Genomic DNA, 14,681 nt, shown 5'->3' with positions numbered 1-14,681 from the left:
ATATATATATATATATATATATATATATATATATATATATATATATAGTTACTACTCAGTGCTGCTACTCTGAGGAAAGCAGTATAGCTAATCTTGCATTTTCAATCTTTTGCTCCCCTCTAGCCAAAAATCAAAATATCCCTTGGAGAGGAACTGAGGAAACTAGAGATTTCTAGTCACCTCTCACTGAGAGCTGCATTTAAACTAATTTATGGTGGGGGTGGGAGGGGAAAAAAAGCATCTCTTCTCTGTCTGCCAAGGGAGAGTGTCACAGTCCTAAGCCAAAGGTTCAAAAGAGAGGAATATAAGAGCAGGATTGGAAATTTTTGCTCTCTAAATCTGACTGAATGGGAAATTGATGAGTCGCTGACCAAGAGATTGTGAAGGAAGTGGGTTACAAAGCCAGAAGAAGAATTAGTTAAGCCGGAAGCCTTTAGCTACTGTGCTCAGAGCCTCCTCACTGGGCTGCCTCTTTGATTCAGTTCCTTGTTGCACAAGGAGCAACCAGAAGCCTCAATCTGCCACATCTTGACACAAGTGGCTCAGGCCCAGGTTTAGCACTGTACTGAGGAAGTATGTCAACGAGAACATGTCTTACTGGAAGTGACCATGCTGCAGGCCAACCCATGTATATTTCATTGGATGGTCACTGGTACATTTATATAGCCTGCAGCATTTCCAAAAATGTAACAGAAGAGCAAAACATGTCACAACACAGCAACTACAATATGGAGGCCATCCAGTAGTGGGTGGAACTATTTGGTTGAGAACTACTCCCTCTTTCATTTAACCTTTTATTTTCTCTATCCAGCTGCACCCCTTTATACTTCTCTCATTTGTATCCTCAGTTCTTAGCACATAGTAGGTACTTAATAAATGTTTTTTGATTGATTGATTCATTTTATATAGTAAAGGGAATAGAATGCAATTTGTTTTTTTTTTTTCCTCTAGAGGATTTCAGGGATTTCTGGAGCATTACTCTTCTTTCTTTCAAAATGGAGGTCTATTACATGTACAAAGCCCATCAACTTGCAAATTTGGCACCTCCATACAGAGGGCATTATGTAGTTCCAGGACAATTGTGATGTTGTATAAGGGAATACACAAAGAGACTGGGACAGGCATAGACCTTCTGTAATTGGTTCTAGTCAGCTAACTATATATTAAAGAAGAGGCTTTTTGATTGGAGGCATTCAAAAAGGCTTGTCATCCCAACACTTTATACCAGGGGTAGGGAACGTATGATCTAGAGGCCACATGTGGCCCTTAGGTGCAGCCTTTTGACTGAGTCCAAGTTTTACAGAACAAATCCTTTTATTAAGGGGATTTGTTGTGTGAAGTTTGGATTCAGTCAATGGGCCGCACCTGAGAACCTAGAGGGCCATATGTGACCTCAAGGCTGCAGGTTCCCTACTCCTGCCTTACAAAACCATATTCCACAATACTTTCTAAATGGATATGTGACTTTAATATTTAAGATCCTACTATATGCTTCATATAGCTATGGGTAGGAGCTATATTCTTAACCAATTAAGGGATAGAAGCAATTACAAAAGATAAAATAAATGACTTTGATTACAAGAAACTGAAAAGCTTTTGTATTGACAAAATTAATGTACTTAGGATAAGAAGAGAAGAGGTCTAATGGAAAAAAATCTTCATATCAAATTTCTCTGATAAGGATTTATAATCTAAAGTATATAAATAATTATAACTTATAAATTATAACTTTGCATATTTTATATATTCATGTACCCACCCACCCCCACATATATATATAAACATATATTTGAATCACTCATAACCATTTTCCAATAGATAAATAGGAAAAAGATATGCAGTTTTCAAAATAATTGCAAAATACATTAACTACACAAAAGAATGTTTGAAATCACTAATAATAATATAAATGCAAATAAAAACAACCCTGGAGTTTCACCTCACACCTTGCACATTGGTGAAAATGATAGGGGTGGCTAGGTGGTGCAGTGAGTAAAGCACTGGCCCTGGAGTCAGGAGGACCCAAGTTTGGTTCCAGCCTCAGACACTTAATACCCACATATACACAGAAAAAAACTAGTCATGCAACGCTGGGCAAGTTACTTAACCCCAATTGCCCTCCAAAAGGCAAAAAAAAAAAATGATAAAAGATGGGAATAGTCAATGTTGGAGGAGTTGCAGGAAGATTGGCATACTGGTGCATTATTGATGGTGCTGCGAATCAGTTATAACCATATGGAATGCAATTTGGAATTATGCAAATAAAGTGACTAACATATTTACACATTTCATTAGAGGTTCCATTACTAGGTTTATACCCCAAGGAAGCCATAAATAAGAGAAAAGTCCCCATAGACACCAAAATATTTATAGAAACACTTTTTATGATAGCAAAAAAATGGAAACAAAACATATGTCCATTGATTACGGAATAGTTAAGCAAAACATGTTACATGAATTTAAAGGAATATTGCTGTGTTATAAGAAATGATGAATGTGATGAATTCAGAGAAACACACAATGATCTACATCTTTCCATGATTCAATAAAAAATGAACTAAGCAGAGCCAAGAAAGCAATACATAGTGACTCCAGCAATATCAATGGAAAAAGCAGCCATGCACATACAAATCAAAAATGAATTTTGCAAAATTATAAAGAATAAACATGGCTAGGAGGAAGACATATGAAAGAACCCCTTCAACTTACCTCTTTGTTTAGGTGAGAGGTCCAGAAGTGTTTTACTTAGCACTTTTTTTTCCAGAGTTTTTCAATATGTTGGTTGGTTGTGCTTATTTTCTCCTATTTTTCTTTGGGAAACAAGGAGCAACTTTCAGGGATAAACTTTGGGACCCAGCCCAGTGGAAGGATTCATTATGTGGTCATGCTGTATCTGGACATGAACTTGGAAGGACTATTGCTACCTATGAGCCAAGTTATTATTTTTTTATTTTTCAAATGCTTTATTAACTTCTGATTTACATCATTCATTTCCGCCAGATTTTAAGTTACAAATTTTCTCCCTGTTTTTCCTCTACCCACCATCCTAGAATAGCAGTCCCACAGGATTTCCCCTCCTCCAATCTGCTCTCTCCCCTATCTTCTCCCATACCCCCTTCAACTTTTCCAGTAGGGCATGGTGGATCTCTGTGCCCCAGTGCCTGTATATCTTATTTTCCAATTACATGTAAAATAGTATATATATATATATGTATACATGTAAATGTATATATACATATATATGTATATATATGTGTGTGTGTGTATATATATATATATATATATACACACATACACATTTGATTTTAAAACTTTGAATTCCAGATTCATTCCCTTCCTCCCTTGTCACCCCACCCTTACTGGGAAGATAAGCAGTTCAGTATAGGTTGTACATGTGCAACTAATGCAAAACATTAACATAGTAGATATATTGTAAGAGACTGACTATATTTCCCTCCCTCCTATACCACTTCCTACTTGTTCTATTCTCTACTTTGATCCCGTCCCTTTTCAAAAGTGGGTACTTCCAATTTCCCTCCCCCCTCAGCCTGCCCTCCCTTCCATCATCCCCCCTCTCCTCCCCTAGGTGAGATACCCTATTTAGTGTGTATGTCATTCCCTCCCCAGGCCAAATTCAATGAGAATAAGGTTTACCCCTTCCCTTTTCCCTTCCTATTCTTCCCCTCCATTGTAACCATTTTCCCTTGCCTTTTCTATATGAGATAGTTTACCCCATTCTGTCTCTCCCCATCTCCTCTCATTATATTCCTCTCTCAGCTCTTAATTTCACCTTTTAAGTATCATCCCTTCCTATTAAATTCATCCTGTGCCCTCTCTCTATGTATACCTATAAACATATATACACACATTCACATATGTATTCATATGACCAAATGCCCTCTGATATAGACATATACACACACACATATTTCTATTACCTTCAACTATTTTCATACTGAGAAAAGTTTTCAGTTACAATTACCGTTTTTCCATGTAAGAATGTTAATAGTTCAACTTTGATAAGTTCCTTATGATTCCTTTCCCTGTTTACCTTCTCATGCTTCTCTTGCTTCTTGTATCTGAATGTCAAATTTTCTATTTAATTCTGTTTTTTTTTTTTTATCAAGAAAGCTTGAAAGTCCTCTATTCCACTGAATGACCACATTTTCCCCTGAAACATGATACTCAGTTTTGCTGGGTAGGTGATTCTTGGTTTTGATCCCAGCTCCTTTGCCCTCCAGAATATCATATTCCAACCCCTTCGATCTCTCAGTGTAGAAGCTGCCAGATTGTGTTTCTACAATATTCAAATTGTTTCTTCCTGGCTGCTTGTAATATTCTCTCCTTGATCTGGGAATTTTGGAACCTGTCTATAATATCCCTAGGAGTTTTCTTTTTGGGATCTTTTTCAGGAGGTGATAGGTGGATTCTTTTAACCTTTATTTTGTCCTCTGGTTCTAAAACATCAGGGCAGTTTTCCTTGAGAATATCTTGGAGGATGATTTCTAGGTTCTTTCTGTGATCATGGCTTTCACGTAGTCCCATAATTTTAAAATTACTTCTCCTGGATCTATTTTCCAGCAGAGTGTTTTTTCCAGTGAGATATTTCACATTGCCTTCTATTCTTTCATTTGTTTGGATCTGTTTAATAACATCTTGATTTCTCATAAAGTCACTAGCTTCCATTTGCTCCAATCTAATTCTGAAGGAATGATTCTCCTCAGTGAGCTTTTGAGATTCTTTTTCCATCTGGCAAATTTGGCTTTTTAAGGAATTCTTCTCCTTATTGCCTTTTTGAGCCTCTTTTGCCATTTGAGTTAGTCTATTTTTTAAGGTATGATTTTCCTCAGTCAGGCTGTTGACTCTCAATTTGTAATTTTCTTGCATCATTTTCATTTCTCTTCCCAATTTTTCCTTGACTTCTCTTTTCTGCTTCTTAAGGTCCTCTATGACCTGTAACCAGCTTGTATTTTCCTTTGAAGCTTTTGGTGCAGGAGTTCTGACTTCACTGTCTTCCTCCTGTTCCATGCTTTGATCCTTTTTGTACCCCAAATAGGAGTCTAATGTTGGATTGCTTTGCTTTGTTTTCTTCCTTTGCCTGCTCCTTTGGCACTCAATTACTTGACTTTTGGGATTTTTCCCACAGTAGGACTCTGCCACCAGACAGGGGAGCTTCATCCCAAATACTGGGGTTTTCTCAGCTGCCAGAAGTGTTAGTTGGGTGCCCTCTCTGAAGCCTCCACACTCTCTGGCAAGTTGGTCACATACCCCAGGACCTCCAGACTAGACTGCAATCCAGGTCCAAGCTGGTTAAAGCAAGAGCGATTACCCCTCAGACTGGTTGCTTAGTCCCCCTACACTCTACAGGTCACGAGCTGACATTGCCACATGGGGTCGGCTGGGCCACAGCCCTCAGCGGCTTCTTGCCCCAGGGGCAAAAGCCAATGTATTCCCAACTACTGGATCCCCAAGTCCACACTGCACTGACCTCTCACTTTGTCCTTAGCATCTATGTGTTGATAATTCTGGACCATCACAGCTGCTGGTGATCTGGAGTCCCTTCAGCAGGTGGTTGTTTAAGCCTGCCCTGGGGCTAAAACCTCAGCATGGGGCTCAGGTCAGCTCTCAGAGCTCTGGGATGTCCTCACTGGGAGGTTAGCTTCTCTTTGTCATTTTGTGGGTTCTGTAGCTCCAAAGTTTGTTCAGAGTCCCCTTTTACATGAATTGGAGGTGGTGGGAGCTGGAGCTGTGGGGAGGTCCTGTTTCTACTCCCTATGAACCAAGTTAAGCTTTGAGCCTAGTTTCCCCTACCCCTCCAAAGGTAGTATGGGCAGATTATGGCCTCCAAAAGCTTGTATGTTTGTTTTTGCCAAACTTTTTAAGTAGATATCTCTTTGGAGAAGAAGACCTATGTTAAGTGGCTAAATGGAACTGGAGGCTCTGGTCAAGTGCTACCTAAAAAGCAGCCGGTGGCAGCTTAAACTGATGTCAGACATTTTTAAGGTACCTGCAAACCTTGAGGGGCAGGTAAAAAGACCTAATCCTGAGAAAGTGGGGCCCGAGTATCCATTTTACACTTAAAAATTAAATTTTAATGGTTTCGTTATTCTGAACTTGACAAATGTCACATAACACAAACATTATCATATACCCAGAGTAACAGAATGAGAGGATTGAGCACAGAACCACAGATCTCTATTGTATACAACTTGCATTATGAAAATATTCAACTTATTTGCTTCAATTCCTGCTGTGCCTCCTATGAAATGCCTTTTATATTCTGTTTGTATTAAAAAATACTATGACTCCTTTTTTTTATTTTCTTCTTTTTTGACATCACTACTGAAAATCCTTTTCTTCTTCCCAAAATTCCACCCTCAATAAAAACAACACCCTTATATAATAAGAATAATCAAGCAAAACAAATAGATATATTGACCATGTCTGAAGGGTGTCCTAAAAGTTTTACTATGTTTTAAAGCATCTACTATGTATGTATGTATGTATGATGTATGTATGTATGTATGTATGTATGTATCTATCTATCTATCTATCTACCTTAGTTAGCAAGCTATATCAACCTGCACTTTGAGTGTCCTGATTTTCTGTCAGGAAGTGAATTCTATACTTAATTACCAATCCTCTGGAGTTGTGGTTGATCATTGCATTAGAATTCTTAAGTTTCTTAAAAACTCTTTTCCTTTAGAATAATGTAGTTATTGTAGAAATTCTATTTCTGTTTTTGCTCATCCCACTCTGTATTAATTCATATGTCTTCCCAAATTACTCTGAATTTATCCTTTTTATCACTTAAGGCTCAATAATATTTCATTATATTAAAATAATGTACTTTGTTCAACCATTATCTATAGATACCCCTTTAGTTTCTAATTCTTTGTTATAACAAAAATGATGCTACAAATATTTTTCATACATATGGTTCCTTTTCTTCTTCTTTCATATATATTTTTGGTGCAAAATTTATCGTGGTATTGCTGAATCAGAAGATATGCACAATTTAGTGACATTTTGGGAATCATTTCAAACTGCTTTCCAGAATGTCTCGGTCGGTTCACAGCTCCCATTAGTGTGCCTTAGTGTGCTTAAACCCTTCCAACAATTGTCAGTTTCAGTGTTTTGTTATCTTTGCTAATGTCTCTGTGTTTTGGGGATGCCATTCTCTCCTGGTTCTTCTCCTATCTCTCTTACTGCTCCTCCATCTCCTTTGCTGGATCCTCATCCAGATAATGACTTCTTATTGTAGGTGTCCCACAGGGTTCTGTCCTGGACCTCCTAGTCTCCCTCTATACTATTTCACTTGAAAATCTCATCAGTTCCTGTAGATTTAGTTACCATCTCTATGCAATCTACTCTGCTCTGTTTTTGCTGATCTCCAACCTCTCATCTTCAATTGTCTTCCAGACATCTCACACTGGATGTCCAGTAGACATCTTAAATTCAACATGTCCAAAACTGAATTAATTATCTTTAGCCTGCTTCTACTCCACTGCCCCTTTTTTCCCTTTGTTTAAACCATGTTCTTGCCTTCTCTTTCCTCCCTTTAAATCTCCCTTCACGACCTACCATCTAAAGCTGAAATTTGTTTTGACTAGTCCCTCTATGGTACTATTTTTCTTAAAATCTACCCACCCCACCCCCCAAACCCGCCCCCATGTCCACTTGTTTCTCATTGAGGTTAATTTAGTTCTATGACAAACTTTATGTGGTGTGTGTATGTGTGTTCAATTCTCCCTTGACCACTTCAAACTAAGAGTAGGCTTATGTTGTGCCTGCTCCCTGCACCCCTTCCTTCATGTTTGTATAGCCTTAATGTACTTGATTATGAGGCATTGTAAGTTTCACTCCCCCAATTCTTCCTTTCTTTTCTAGTGTATTCCTTGTATGCCCCACTCCCCTTTATTTCCTTTCTTATGATTAGTAAAACAAAAGAGATCTACTCTCAGGTCTTATTTATAAAGACATTTTAATTCTGAAGGAATAGTGTTTCTTCTTCCCCTTAGTATGTAAGTACTTTATAATCATATAGCCCATTCCATGTGTTCAACTGTAAAATTCTTTTGATTCTTTTATTGCATTTCAAAGTTTCTATTCAGCTCTGTTCTTTTCCTTAGGAATGCTTGAAAGTCCTCTATTCCATTAAGGATACATTTTCTTTCCACCTTTATGATAGTTAACCTCACAGGGCAAATTATTCTTGCTTGCAAGCCTTTAATTTTTGGAATATCATATTCCAATATCTCTTCTCTCTTCTGCTGGTAGCTGTCAACCCATGATCTGAACTGTGCTGCCCCGGTGCTTGATTTTTTTCTTTCTGGCTGTTTACAATAATTTGTATTTGATTTGGAAAGTTTATATCTTGGCTATAACATTCTGGAATGTTTTCAATTTGATGTTTTTTCAAGAGAATAGAAAACTGAAGCTTGGGTAAATTATATGTCTTGTGGTGTAGAAGAAGTAGAGTGTCAGAAGGATTTGATTCAAGGACCTCCTTATTTCAGATCAAGAAAATTTTCCATTATACTATTTGTTAACAGTTGCTCTGGAGTACTCTGCCAAACTTACTTCACAAGCATGTTTTGGGATGGTGTTCTCAGAAGGTTGCTGCAAACTTCGGTTCCAAGGTTAGCTTAAGAGGTTATACTTCTAACATTGCAGTTCCATAGTCCTATCACAGTCCTAACAATCATTCAGTAGTCTCCCTCAGGGCTTCCAGTAGGATAGTTTTAAGTTTTAGATCTTAGCTGTCTCCCCATTTGGGATCCTGGTATCAACTCTTAGCCAGACTCCCCATCATTAGCTTCACCATGGGGACTTAGGCACCCCAGTTCTCTGCTCCACCTATTTTAACTTTCTGATATAGACCCAGTCTTCCTGCATTGGGTCTCAGCTCCCCTACTAATCTGAATTCCCAATTTTGATGTCCTGACCTCACCCCCAAATCTCCATGTCCCCAAATCCTCAATAGGGATGCAGACCTCCTGTCTCCATGGTTCTAGTTCTACCACAGAGACCCAGGGATCCTACCTTGTCTTAGTTCCTCCACACAGGCCCAGGGGTCCAAAATTTCAAATTCCCACTTGTACTGCAGGACTTAGACATCCTCTTTCCTCAGCCTTAATTCCCTTCATGTCACCCAGGTGTTTCCATGATACCCCTACAAGTTCAATTAAAATGCTTAAGGTATCTTGCCTACCAGATCCTACCTCTGCTCTCCTTAACCAGGACTCCTGTCTTTCTGGGCCCAATTCTTTCATAGCCCCCAGATCTCTTTCCAATACCCAGGATTTCTTTTTCAGATTCTCTCTCACCTTGAACCTTCTTCCTAATCCTGGGATATTCTGGTCACTTTTCTTGTCCCAGATCCAGTAGTATGAGTCCCCCCATTCAGTTGCTTTAAATTTCAGTAGTGATTCTATATCTCAGCCTGTCCCTTACTATTCCCAGGCCTCCTTATACCAGGGTCACCTGCATTTCCAACCTACCCTAACTTCCATTCCTCTCAGATCTAGCAGTCAGATGTCTAGCTACTAATACTGAAGAGGATTCTGGTCTGACCCAAGAAGGGACCATAGAGTCAAAAGGAATGGCCCCTTGGAGAACTCTATCCAAGGAATCCATAATATTCAAGGATATAGGTATGGACATTATTGGGAGTTATGGTGCCTCCTAGACCCTTCTCAAAAGAAACTGTACCATAATGTATTTCTGTTCTACCTGGGATTTCCTGTCCTCAATGAAGATTTGATCTCCCAACTGGACCAAGAGGAAGCACTATGGATTCTGGAGTAAGAAGATCCAAGAGAATTCTACATAGATGAGGAGACTAGGCCAAAGAGGAGCATTTCCAGTGATTTCAATTTAAGAGAATTTGGGGGCTGTGATATCAAGTTAGAGAAGAAGCAAGAAAAATGGAAGAGTCAGTCTATACAATTAAAAATTATTTCCAGGAAAACACCAAATAAAGGGAGAGATGATGAATATAATGTATTTCAGGGAAGGTTTAGCCAGGGGTCAAATCCTTGCTGACTAACAGAGTTCCTATCGGAAAACTACAAATATGGTGAAAGAGAAAGGAGCTTCAGATAATATTCAGACCTAATTCAATGTAAGAAAATGACCTTAGTAAATGGATCTTCTAAATATAGTGAATATGGAAATTACTTTAATGAACAATTAGAGCCTATAGGATAGCATGGGAATCATATTGGTAAGAAAGCTTATGAATATAATCAGTGTAGGAAAGCCTTCAAGGTGAGCCTAGAACTTCTTAGAAATCAAAATAGCCCTACTGGAGGAATGCTTTATTAATATAATAAATGTGGGAAGTCTTTCAGCCAGAACTCAAGCTTATTTACCATTAGAGAATTCAGATCTATGAGAATTCTGATAAATGTCATGCATCTGATACCTCCTTTATCCATCACTTATCAGTCACCACTAAAGGGTTTAATGGAGAGAAATTATATGTCTATAATCCATGTGGGAAGCTCTTTATCCAGAAGGCAGATGTAATTAGACATCATCAGATTCATAGCATAAAAAAGCCTTATTAAAATAACGAAGAGGGGCAGTTGGTGGTGCAGTGTATACAGCACCGGCTCTGGAGTCAGGAGGACCTGAGTTCAAATCGGGCCTCAGACACTTAACACTTACTAGCCATGTGACCTTGGACAAGTCACTTAACCCCAATTGCTCTGCCCTTCCCCCTCCCCCCAAAAAAGCAAAAAAAAAAAAATAAAGTCATGAAGGACGAAAGGCCTTTAAGCCAGAGTACAGGCATTTGTAGACATCAGAATATTTAAATGGAAAGAAGCCCTATGAATGTAATGAATGTTAAAAGGCCTTTATACTGAATAGCATCCTTATTAAATGTCGGAGGATTCATACTGGAGAGGAAACTTATGAATGTAATCAATGTAGAAAGGTTTTCAGAAATGCTCTGAATTTTCTGTTCATCAAAAATATGAGAAGCTTTTGGTCAGAGCTCATCTCTCATTGTACATCATAGAATTTATACTGGAGAGAAGCTCTATAAATGTTATGAGTGGGGGAAGGTCTTCATCCTCAGGAATAAACTTCTTAGGTATCACAATATGCATACTGAAGAAAAGCTGTATAAATGTAATGAACAGGAGAAGGTCTGCGTGGAGTAAGGATTCATACTACAGAGAGATCTTATGAATATAATCAACATGGAAAGGTTTTCAGACTGAGGTCCTCCCTAGCTGAACATTACCAGCACATTACTTTAGAGAAGCCTTATAAATTCAGTGAATGAGGGAAGGGCTTCTCTTAGTGTTTATGCCTTACTGGACACAAGAGAAGTCATACTGTGAATGAAACTTTATGACTCATTACTATGGGAAGGCCTTTAGTTGGAACACAGATCTTATTAGATATCTGAAAATTCATAGTTTAGATTTACATAGTTATGTAAATGAGTTTTTGTTTGAATTCTTCATGTTCATTATTTCTTAGTGGACCCTCAGCTATTCTTCATTTATCGGCAGGAGCTGTTACAATTATTTTTGTGTATGGGAGAATTGTTTGTTATTGACTTTTTAGGGGGTATAAACCTACTGGTAGAGTCAGTGTGCCCAAACAGTGCAGGGTTGTTATTTTTGTTGAATAATTTCTTTTCTTTTAGATAACATTTTTATATTGTTATTTAAAAAACCCAAGAACAAAATATAAAAATAAGTGTAAATCTAAACTATTTTCTAAACTATGAATTTTCACATATCTAATAAGATGTGTTCCAACCAAAGGCCAATAAAACAATGTTGCATTTTAAAAACTAAGTCAATATATGAGCTTGAAGGGATTCTTATATAAGGTTATTGGCTCTCCTTTCTATTTGAGTTTGTCACCATTGCTCTAATGCAAATCAAATCAACCTTGAGGTTTCATCTCATATATAGCAAACTGGCAAAGATTATAATCAGAAATACTCAATTTTGGAGGGATTGTGGAAAAGCAGCACACTAATGTATCAATGGCTGAGCTATGAACTGGTACAACCATTCTGGAAAGAAATTTGGAATGTTTTAAATTAAGAAAATAAAGCTGGGGCAGGGAACTTGTAGCCTGGAGGCCACATGTGGCCCTCTAGGTCTTCAAGTGTGGCCCTTTGACTGAATCCAAACTTCACACAACAAATTGATTTGGCTTCAGTCAAATGGTGGCACTTGAGGACCTAGAGGGCCACATGTGGCCTCCAGGCCATGAGTTCCCAACCCCTGGTCTAAAGTGTATATATCCTTTGACCCCTAGATTCTACAAAGTACATACTCCTAGGAGGTCACAGACAAAAAGAAAGGATCCATGTATGTCAAAGTATTTACAGCAGCACTCTGTTAAAAAAAAAAAAGAACTGGAAACAAAGTAGATACGCATTTATGGGAGGATTAAACAAATAGGGCACTAGGTGGCACTGTGGGCAAGTCACCTAACCCTATTTGCCTCAGTTTCCTCATCTGTAAAATGAGCTGGAGGAGGAAATGGCAAATCACTCCCGTATCTTTGCCAAGAAAACCCAAAATGAGGCCATGAAGAGTTGGACATGCCTGAACTGTAACACGATAAATAAATTGTGGTACATCCATGTACTGGAATATTATTGTAATATGAGAAATGACAAATATGATATATAGAAACGCTAGGAAAGCAGGAAAAGACTTGCAAAACCTGATGCAAAGTAGTATTTAAAGCTAGGAAACCAATACTCACAATAACTAAAAAAATGAAAATTGAAAAACCAACAACCACAAAATTATTCGAAATGTTGCAAAATTATAAAGAACTTTCGGTTCAAAGAAGAAATATGAAGAAGCTACTAGTGCTTCTTTGCAGTTCTTTTCATATGTTGATTGGCTTTAATGGATTCTTTTCCTCTTTTTTTTTACTTTTAAAAGTTATAAAGGATAGCTCATTGGGAGTGGAAATGCAGAGGTAAATCTAGTTCTAAAAACAAAAATAAATGAAAATATTTTAAAAAACATTTAGTACTTTGTGCTTATTTTCTGGACTGACGATGGGATTGAGGAGGGTCTGAACCTTCTGGGATTTAATTAATAATATTAACTAGCATTTATGTAATTCCTGGTTACCTGATTTTATCCTCACAAAAACTCTGGGAAGTAGGGTGCTATTATTATCTTCATTTTTACAAATAAGGAACCTGAGACAAACACCAGTTAAGCCACTTGCCCAAAGATTAGTAAATTAGTAAGAGTCTGAGGTTGCATTTGAATTCAGGTCTTCCTAGCTAAAGGTCCAGGGCTCATAGCAGCACCAATATCATCACTCCCATTTCACAGAAGAAAAATTGGGGGCTCAGAGAGATTATTTATTCTTTGCAAGTTCCACGACGGGAGAGTCTTTTGTATTCTCTACAGTGTCCCAAGCTCTGTGTTCTCCGTAGCCACTTGGTGAATGGTGGTGCAAGTTGATTACTTCTGAGCTCAGTTCAGGGCAGAGATTTTCTCTTCCGTTCCTGAGGCTTTGGATAAGCATACACAAACAAGACAACCTGAGCAGACTTCAAGTCCCTGAATAATTCCGGCCCAGCCGGCTTCCTTACATTCACAGCCGCAAATTCTCGGGAACTATTGGAAGCCAGGTTCTTCCCAAGCTGGGTTCGCTTAGGGTTCCGAGAGGCCTCAGAAGGAGGGGCCCTGGGACTCTGGCGAAGCCGGAGCTGCGCAGACTCGAGAACTTGGTGGCGGCGCAGGGTGTGCGATAGGGGTGGGGATGGGGGGTGGGGGTGGGAGGGAGAAATTCTGGGCAGGTCGCTATAGCAACGGCGCCACCTATTGGCTGTCTGGGCTTGGGGGGGCGGGCCTTCGAGGACGGAAGTCCCCTCTATCCCACCCCCTTACCCCACCCGCTGGGAGTACCGGGCGGCGGCAGCTGAAGAGGCGTAAGCGGTGGTTTGAAATCGTTTGGCGGTGGAGGCTGTGGTGGACGCGGGAAACTGACAGGACTGATGAGCATAGGGGCGCCAGGTTGTTATTGCCTTTTAGGATTTTTATTCTTCATCCATGCAGTCCAGGATCCCGAGTGGGAGGTGGGGAGGCAGGGCTGAAGGGTCCACCGCTGCCCTTCTGTGCGGGGGTCGAGAACCCTTCCTTAGGCTGGGGATGGGGGAGGAAGAGGAGTCCCCCCTCCCCCTATTACTGCCCCTCATCTGGGACCGGGCGCGCGCTCTGGCCCCAGGGCGACCCACGATTTTCCCCGGGGCCCAGGCTCGGCGTGGAATTCATGGGAGCCTTTAGATTCCAGAACGTCCCACACCTGAAGGGAAACACGAAGCACTATCTCTGTGCTGTCTCTGGCTCTCCCCCTCCCCCGCCTTTCCATTGGCTCTCAGTTAAACTGACAGTTCATCTTGACTCAGTCAACAAACATGCATTAAGATCGAACCTGTGGTCCAGGCACTGTGCTCGATGCCGGGACTTACAAAGATAAAAATGGAACTTACTTTCAATTGGAAGAAGAAAAACAGGGTAGAAACATCAAGATAGTGTGAGCAGACTCCTCGGGCTCTCAGCAAACCAGTAAGAATCGACTGATCTGAAATCAATTAACAACCAGTCAATCGACAAACATTTATTAATTGCCTGCCATGTGCTAAGCACTGGGGATACACAGAGGCTTGA

The 14,681-nt window shown here is 39.5% G+C and overlaps 1 protein-coding gene across 8 annotated transcripts in view; it reads left to right on the top strand.

Moving 5' to 3' along the window:
• Nucleotides 1-13,890: 13,890 nt before the first annotated feature.
• The window catches only part of CEP112 (centrosomal protein 112), a 555,671-nt gene continuing 554,880 nt past the window's right edge, over nucleotides 13,891-14,681 (top strand). For 7 of the 8 annotated variants that reach the window (XM_069076590.1, XM_069076589.1, XM_069076587.1 and 4 more), the window contains exon 1: nucleotides 13,891-14,027. The gene's annotated coding sequence lies outside the window, so the exon portion shown is untranslated. The remainder of the gene's footprint in view (nucleotides 14,028-14,681) is intronic. The other variant, XM_069076595.1, reaches the window with a different exon arrangement.

This window comes from Petaurus breviceps, unplaced genomic scaffold, assembly GCF_028583685.1.
Source record: "Petaurus breviceps papuanus isolate PSGF00001 unplaced genomic scaffold, PetGlider_PUasm1.0 90925, whole genome shotgun sequence".
Taxonomy (NCBI): Eukaryota; Metazoa; Chordata; class Mammalia; order Diprotodontia; family Petauridae; genus Petaurus; species Petaurus breviceps.
This window is presented reverse-complemented; position numbering and strand designations above follow the sequence as displayed.